An 8,017-nucleotide genomic window follows, 5' to 3' on the forward strand; every position below is an offset into this window, starting at 1 on the left:
TGTGCGTCTATTATTAATATTGAATTGTATATTATAATTTTGTCGCGGATTGTATTTTTACGGAAAATCGTCCAGGCGCAATTGAACCGAATACCGAAATGAGCAATAACGAAAAAAATTACCAGACAATGTTATAACTTGTAAGATAATAAATATCTTAATAATTTTAAAATGATTAAATTAAATTACCATCTACCTATCTATAATAATTATACCCATCTACAATATTATTTAACTACAGTCATACATAGATAAGCGCTATGCTGAAATTTTAGTTCTCATAAAATATGAAACCACTAACTTCGTACTTTCCACATAATATAAAAAATTAAATCAAAAGTACCTACAGATGAGCAATTACAGTGTACCTACCATTCGCATTGTTGTAAATTTTTTTTCGTTCTGTCTTCTGTGTGACTGGTCTGTGTCAACTGTCAGTAAAATAACTATAAAATATTATAATAGTTAATAAAATTATTTTGGAAATACAAAAGTACGAGTTTCATAATATTATGTATCTTGTACTTTGTATATATAGGGGAGTCCAGGGCAAAGCGCATAGGTTAACTTTATGTGTCAAAATATGGTGTCCAAACTATTATTTTAAGAACAATTTTTTAATATAATCATAAATTGACTTCTCAAATTCATTATTTAACCATTCAAAAAATTTAATAAGCACTCAATTAATAAAAAAATGAAAAATTTTTAAAAATGGAATTTTATTCACTTTGCCCGGATACCAGGGCAAAGTGAAAACATATGCTGGGCAAAGTAATAAACAATGAGATAAATAAATAATTTATGTTCTTCAATTAATAATTGTATAATATGAATACGAACACATATTAATAAATTTACTCACAATAAAAAAACAACATTTTTAAATATTATATTTAATTTTTCATTATCATAAAAAAACATAAAATATAAAATTCTTCTCGGTAAAATAAAAACAAAATAAAAAATTATCTTTTCATATTACAATATAAACACGAAAATATGACATTTTTAGATATTCTTCATCAAATAAAAATAAAATATTTCCTAAAAAGCGATGATATTTCCACTTTGCCCAGATTGATTTTTTCTTAAATAAACATTATTTTTTTTATGTATACGTGATTTAGGAACTTGTGTTTAATAACTATATAAAATAAATATAATTATGAACATAATAAACTAAGTTTAAAAAAGTTAATTTATAAATATTATTTAAAAAACCTTAAATTCTTATCATGTATTTTTTTCAACAAATTTAACTATTTTCGTATAAACGCTTTTACGGTGAATGTAAACTAGTGAATGATACTAAATCATCATCCCAGCAAATACGATACACATTGATGCCAACTTATATGCTCATTATTATTGAATCACCAATATTCAAAAAGTTATTAACATTATTCACTTTGCCCAGCTATCCGCTTTACCCTGGTCTCCTACTAAATGCTTTTACTTTTTTTTTTTTTGATTATCTTGCCCAATACATTGTATACTTACAACTAATCATACAATTATTAAAATTATTTATATATTATAATAATGTGGCGCTTAACTCGTATATCATATGAATTGATTGCTTCACTCCTTCAATGTAGATGGCTGGAAAGTCGCGGCGGGTGTTTGGCTGGTGAGATAATAATTTTGCATTTCGCTTCATAAAAAATTTTAGAGTTCGGTGCCACTGAATTATAATAACCATATTAACCACGTATGCGTTACGAGATGATCAAGTGTATTAATTGTGTTTTCTATACGATTCTTTTGAAATGTCTCAGTTCAGTTCGATGAAGTGCTTTATATATTTTAATTGTTTGACCTATTATCATATTATAATGTTATTTTACCAGGCGATAACAATCAAACAGAAACCAAATATTTTGATATGTCTAAAAATATGTAATCAACATATGAAATATTGTAATTTGTAACTAATATACATTTTTATTGTGTTTTATGATTACAATTATTTGTTACCCTATATTAATACTAATCGATGTTTTTTTTCAGGGCTTTGCACCCGAATGATTTATTCGGGTTTTAGGTTTTGGGTTTAATATTGTTTGATACGGGTGCTTAGTAGTTAAGAAAAAACATAATTTTTATAGTAGGTAATTTTTATATAAGATATATTATTTTAATTTTTAACTGTTTAGTAAAATGTTTAAATTGTATTATTATTAAACAAATAGTTAACAACAAAATCATATACAAAATGATATATAGAGTGTAACAGAAAGAACTGACTAAAAAAAAAATATTTATGCTACTTAAGCGTATGACAAAAACTGATAAAATTATAGGATTAGTAAATAGTTTTAGAAATATACACATGTTAGCAAATTTCCAAAAATAATATTTTTAAAAAAGTTATTGCGTTCCAAATTAATTTAATCAAAAAAATATTGATATTTAAAAAAATAAACTACTTGGTTTAGATAAATGTTTTTACAATCCAAATCGTTCTTATAATCATTTTCACAAATTGGCTATTTTTAATTTATTCAAAAAAATTTAAATCAAATTTAAAATTTTTCATTTTCGGTATTGAAAAATAAAAATATTTATTTTTGTTACACGTGCAGCGCAAGTGGCTATAAATTATATATCAAAAAATGAAATGTTTAAATATTGATTGAAATAAAAGTTATTCCAAAAGTCAGTTCTATCTGTTACACCCTGTATAACATGCCAGTGGTGGCTATATATACTCAAATAAATATGTATTGCTGAGAAAAATTCTGAGAACCCACCCTACCACAATTAATATTTATTAGTCAATACAAATTACCAATATTCAATCAGTGGATTACATATTATTGTTAATTTTTGAGCGATATCAAAATATAATTTATATATTTTTTTTTTTTTTTTTAAACAAATTTTATTTTTATAAATTAGTCACAAAATATTTGATATTTCTAATTGCAACAACCATTTTTTTAAAGAAAAAATATATATAATAATATAAAATTATAAAAAAGTATTTAAAACGACGTATATATTACTTAGATTTTTAAAAGGAAGGAGCTTATTTTGACGCCTTAAACTGCGCTATAATATAGTTATTTAAATGGCGATCTATACGTTTAAAAGAAAAATTTTACTTTTTTTCAAGCTTAGGTGGCAGCATACCTGTTGATGACTTTTTAATAACAAATTTTACTTTTAGTGATTTTTTGTGGAGGAATGTTTTCCGAGCGAACTTTAAAACTAAGCTAGATAGTTTACGGAACCGCCGAGTAACAACTTTGCCAAAACAATTTTCAAAAATATTAGTTTTAACTGTCAAAAGGATTGAAAACAGTTTTTAAAACAAAGTTTATCTTACTTAGATTTTTAAAAGGAAGGAGCTTATTTTGACGCTTTAAACTGCGCTAAACTATTTATTTAAATGGCGATCTATACGTTTAAAGGAAAAAAAAATTGAAAATATTACTTTTTTTTTAACTTTGTGTTGGCGACAGTTTTTTAAACGGCGTTTATGTTACTTTTAACTATGTTTCTTAACTGAAAAATAATTTCCACATTTAAGTGATTTCGACGAATTCCATAAATATTCCAACTTCAGCCAATCATAAAAATTCAGTGTGGATTAAGCTCAAATTTTATTTTAATTACACTTTAAACCACTTATAAAAAATCTGCCATAACAATTTCAAGTCAATTATTGAAAAAAAAACTTAAAAAACCGATAATATTTCATGTCCATAAAGCTTTAAGTGTCAAAATTTTAGATGAAAACTAGAGAATAAAAATTATTTGGGTTTCGGGTTAACCACAGTGTTTTATTCGGGTTTTGGTTTATTTGGGTGTTTTGAAAATAAAATCATTTGTGTTATATGGGTTTTGGGGTGTTTGATTTTTTAAAGATTTTAAGGGTGTTACGGGTTCTGGTCAATTCGGGTTCAAGGCTCTGGTTTTTTTTTTATACTTAATCAAGCTTAGAAATACTAACCAATTATTTTAATGCATCGAATTATGAAAAAAAAATTAACTATAGTCGTTCACTGTTCAACAATATTGAACAAATATATTGTAATTTAAGTTACATTGTAATACAAACATAATTTGTAAACATCATATACCTACCTAATATGTAAACACTGTCATTCTGCATTATTTTATGTTATTATGTTAATTATACATAATAAATTTTAGGTAATACGTCATACGCGTAAATACATATCTTATTTTAGATATTACCTAAAAATAATGTAAGAAAATAAGAAACAGGTAAAAACAAAATAAAAAATTTAAGTGGCGCTCTAGTCACCAGGGCCTAGTGTACTCAGTGTACAATTATTACACGCAAATTAATCAGTTTTGTAAGATGAAACTCTCATCAAGTGTTAATTCGAGTGTTCCATTTTGTATAGTGTTCGGTATAATGCGACATATTACAAACAATGAATAAAAGATTTTACTTCACTGGTAAGTTCATTATGAATTTGGTTGCTAAGTACAAACTGAGCAAAACGGCAGAATGGCGCATCGACGGAAATCGGAGCCCACCAGACCATTACAAAATATCAAGTGATTATCAGCTATAAACGCAGTCAGGGAAGAGAGACTGAGTAGGGCCATTGTTTTTTTTTTTATTGATTTTATATCAGTACGTCCATAGACTATAAAGAAATAGCATATAAGTAGCTGGTATATTGTATATTATAAATGCACTAGTATTATAATGTTATATAGCTGTTATATAATATATAGATAGCATAGACAAAGTAGATAAGTTTAAACACTATGCATAAGCCTATACTATCTTTTCATAATAAAATAATGATTATATCGCCACTGATAATATAGTGATACGCTCAATGTAATCACATTGGTTCAGGGCTTCAGGACATTTTGATTCTATAAATCTGTTGATTCCATAAAGCATCTTTTTTTCAATATAATATTTGCATTGAAATAAAGCATTAAAAAAAAATTGGAAACTGAGTATTATCATAAACATCAAAAATAAACTTTTCTTAAATTAGTCATTAACAAGATAATTTTATTCACAAACATAACTCCAGAGTGCATAAATATAGTTTTTTTTTTGGTTGAGTAACTAATTACTTTCTGATGTGTGGTGGGGGAAAAAATTAGTACACAAATTAAAGGAAATAGGTACCAATCAGAATATACCTAACATCTTCATCAATTATGTCTATTGTTGATAGTTGAAGAATTTTAATAACAGCCACTGAAGCATTTTGGTAATTGCATACTATTTTTCAAACAAGTTTGTCTTTCTTGGTTGGTAATGAGAACGGGTTTGCCGATCTGTAAACCAATGAATTAGGTAATATTATTATGATCAATTTTTATCAATTTTTACTATAAGCATAAGCTAAATATATAATTGAACATTTGATACATTTTTAACTACAAAATAATTTGCAAATTATTGATGAATTTTGTCGAAATGTGATCTGAAAATGCTTATGAAAAATGGTGGCTACGTATATATTATATTTGTGAACAGATATTATAGAAACTATAATGGGATGCCTGTATTATATTTTCAAACTCTTCGACACAGCAAAGAACATTTTATTGACGACGATTTTAAAAACAAAACTAATCGAAAAAATTGAAATGTATTATCCCCGTAACTGGCTCAAAAAGAGTAAAACAGTTTTAAAAGTTGTATGGTGTATAGAAAAATGCTAATAGGAACATTTGGCGAACAAATCATGTATCTATACCTAGGATTTTTTACCAATAAAAGAAAATCAATATTTGTCAAAAATATTATCATTTTTCCTCAATCATCTTTTTGTTTTTCCCCATGTATTTGAAAACAACTGGAAACATTCAATCTTTACCTGTTTAACGCATCCAACTAGATGCACTTTCCCTGCAGAAAAGATACCAATGTCCAAACTGGTTATGTGTTTCTTTGCTATTGGAATATGTTGAGGCCCTCTGCGTTGTTAAAATTGGATTCTTGGTCAGCAAAATTGTATTACCTGAAAATTAAAACTTTGTTAAAAATATGTCAGTGCACCATTTGTCTTCGTTAATTGCACAACAAGCAACACGCAAATGTGTGTACAATAGATCCAGTTTTGTACCGTTAGTCTTAATATATTAGAGTGATATGACATAATGTTATAATCAAACTTAAAGGCAAGAATATTTTTTAAAGGACCTCATGTTGACGAGCACCTGTTATATTTGTATTTTATTTTTAAAACAAGTCATGGATATTTTAAGATTGTAACATATAATTATTTATTTATTAATTTATTTTGACTAAACGGGTTGAATATAATATGTCCACGCACACAATTAGAATATATTATACAATGTGTCCGCATGAACAGGTAGGTATGTTAGCTAATAGCACAGTAAAATAGATCTGGAATAAAAACCTATCAACAATATTCTCACCTTTCAGTTTTATAATTCGCTCCAATAAGGTATGGCTTCATCTGGGTCAATAGAATTATCTTCAAGAAAGTCAACGTCTGAAAAATTGTCAATACATTGGCTCCACTACCTAGCTCCTTGTATGTGGTATATCATATATTTCAGTTTTGATAACCATAATAATCATAATCCATTGTATGAGCTAAAAACGATTAACTATCAAGTTAATTTTGGTTTTGGCAAACATTTTAAATTTGACACAGTGATATACTTACATAATTATGTGTGAATTAGACATTATTAGGTATCTAAGGCTTTTCTAGGTGTGAATTAAAATCATCAACTGTACGGACTCGAAAAATCCTTTATTAGTCTGTTCATTTTCTCCTAACACATCGTTGGAGAAACAAAATTTTCTGAAAATGCAAATTGTAAAAAATATATAAATACCTACCTAAGTTATGAATTATGTTAATAGATTTTACCTCTTAGATGCGATTTACTAGTCGTGCCAATGTTGCCGTGAATCACTAACATTTATTTTACTTCTCTATCCCAGACAAGTGGTTTGGATTATGTTTTGAGACAGCCTCTGACCATGTTTACTCATTTACTGAGCATTGTTTGCAACCACTAATCATTGTGAAATGATTACCGCAGATTCTATGCCAGGTAGAAATTGGGATAATCATTTTTAGCCATTATTTCCTTCTATTTCATTGATTTTTTGGAAATCTATATTTGTGAACAAATTAGACTGACTCCATATTATTAACACATATAATCAATACAACTAGAAAATAATACTTACAAATGAAGATTAACGTGATGTGTGGCGAGGCGATACATTGAATGTTTTACTGAAAAGAACACACTTGTCCATGATGGTTTTGTACTAAAATGTATGAATAGAACTCTTTACGACTGTTCTGTAGTCTGTATTTTTGTTCAAATTTCAAATAATCGAGATTCGTGAGTGATTCAAATTTAAAGTCGGCATACGAAAAAATAATAATATTATGTTGTTATTTATTTGATAACAGTTATTACTATTTAATGGTACATAGTGATAAGACAGAATCGCGGGCATTAAAATTTTGAAAATTCGTGAACGATGCAGCTCCACGATTTAACACGTAACACGGGCATTTTATTGTGTCCGTCTTATATATAGCAAATTTACGATCACATTTAGCATAATTAGTTTAAAAATTAGAGTGAATCGACCTATATCGATACTAATGACAAAATGTACGTTCTGCTTAATAAATTTTTATTATTTGTGTCAGTGTACACGATAAGTATTCGAAACAATGCTCCGCTTTTCATCTTTTCCGGTAAGTGAATCTAGTAGGTGCATAGGGGATGTCGAAATGAACAGTACCTAGTTACTCTACAAAAGCGCTGGGAATAACAAAAAAAAATTTAAGAAAACGCGAATTTTTAAGTACTTGAGTTCGGTTTTGGTTTTTCGTTTTACCTACTCTAAAATAAACTACTGTAGTTATACATGCAATTTTCACTGATTGTATTTATTAGAATTTAAAACCATAACATTTTCAAATATTTAGATTCATGTCGAGGTATTCTGGTATTCATATGCATATGACATTTTCGATTACTTTAGTTTTTTTCTCGA

The 8,017-nt window shown here is 27.2% G+C and overlaps 1 long non-coding RNA gene across 2 annotated transcripts; it reads right to left on the minus strand.

The window, feature by feature from the left end:
* Positions 1-4,992: 4,992 nt before the first annotated feature.
* On the minus strand, positions 4,993-7,889 carry LOC103309962. 2 transcript variants are annotated; one of them, XR_510892.3, is made up of 6 exons: positions 7,190-7,889; positions 6,864-7,135; positions 6,654-6,794; positions 6,400-6,580; positions 5,832-5,975; positions 4,993-5,286 (listed from the first exon to the last, which is right to left on the minus strand). It is a non-coding gene; the product is annotated as an uncharacterized LOC103309962 (long non-coding RNA). The 2 variants fall into 2 exon arrangements; XR_001679820.2 differs by having other exon boundaries at positions 6,864-7,113; positions 7,190-7,888.
* Between the last annotated feature and the right edge of the window lie 128 nt (positions 7,890-8,017).

The sequence above is a fragment of the Acyrthosiphon pisum genome, chromosome A2 (genome assembly GCF_005508785.2).
Source record: "Acyrthosiphon pisum isolate AL4f chromosome A2, pea_aphid_22Mar2018_4r6ur, whole genome shotgun sequence".
In the NCBI taxonomy this organism is placed as follows: Eukaryota; Metazoa; Arthropoda; class Insecta; order Hemiptera; family Aphididae; genus Acyrthosiphon; species Acyrthosiphon pisum.